Below are 1180 nucleotides of genomic sequence, written 5' to 3' on the forward strand. Positions count from 1 at the left end.
AGATATTTACACTAAAGTGAGAAACGTAGAAAATAACTTTAATTTAAAATAATTAATAATAATACTACAGTAATCAGAATAGCGTTTATTGACGAGTAAGTTTACACATACGAGGAATTTGCCTTGGTGCATACAATATTAATTATTTAATATAAATAAAGATCTAAGAGCTGTACAAGAAAATTCACAATGTGCAAGATATAAAAACTAAAGGAAGTATTAATGAGTAGTAATAAATGTACACAGACTGTTACATAAGTTCTATGTATTAATAGGGTTGCTATTTATTATGTGTATACAGGTGTAGTAGTCTGTCTGACCTGTATTATTATTATTATTATATTTATATATATTATAGATATGAACCATTGACTGTATATAAAATAACGGGTGCAGTACTCTGTCTGACATGTATTATTATTATTATTAATTTATATATATTATAGATATGAACCATTGACTATATAAAATAACGGGTGCAGTACTCTGTCTGACCTGTATTATTATTATTATTATATTTATATATATTATAGATATGAACCATTGACTATATAAAATAACGGGTGCAGTACTCTGTCTGAACTGTATTATTATTATTATTATTATTATATTTATATATATTATAGATATGAACCATTGACTATATAAAATAACGGGTGCAGTACTCTGTCTGACATGTATTATTATTATTATATTTATATATATTATAGATATGAACCATTGACTATATAAAATAACGGGTGCAGTACTCTGTCTGACCTGTATTATTATTATTATTATATTTATATATATTATAGATATGAACCATTGACTATATAAAATAACGGGTGCAGTACTCTGTCTGACATGTATTATTATTATTATTATATTTATATATATTATAGATATGAACCATTGACTGTATATAAAATAACGGGTGCAGTACTCTGTCTGAACTGTATTATTATTATTATTATATTTATATATATTATAGATATGAACCATTGACTATATAAAATAACGGGTGCAGTACTCTGTCTGAACTGTATTATTATTATTATTATTATTATTATATTTATATATATTATAGATATGAACCATTGACTGTATATAAAATAACGGGTGCAGTACTCTGTCTGAACTGCTGGGGGCGGTATAACTCTGCTGGTCAATGGCAGTTTCCCGCCCTGCCGGAGTTTGA

General features: G+C 26.0%; 1 long non-coding RNA gene across 1 annotated transcript; it reads right to left on the reverse strand.

The window, feature by feature from the left end:
• Positions 1-220: 220 nt before the first annotated feature.
• On the reverse strand, positions 221-946 carry LOC127378812 (uncharacterized). Its single transcript, XR_007888175.1, has 3 exons — positions 847-946; positions 496-582; positions 221-320 (listed from the first exon to the last, which is right to left on the reverse strand). It is a non-coding gene; the product is annotated as an uncharacterized LOC127378812 (long non-coding RNA).
• Positions 947-1180: the final 234 nt, after the last annotated feature.

The sequence above is a fragment of the Dicentrarchus labrax genome, unplaced genomic scaffold (genome assembly GCF_905237075.1).
Source record: "Dicentrarchus labrax unplaced genomic scaffold, dlabrax2021, whole genome shotgun sequence".
In the NCBI taxonomy this organism is placed as follows: Eukaryota; Metazoa; Chordata; class Actinopteri; family Moronidae; genus Dicentrarchus; species Dicentrarchus labrax.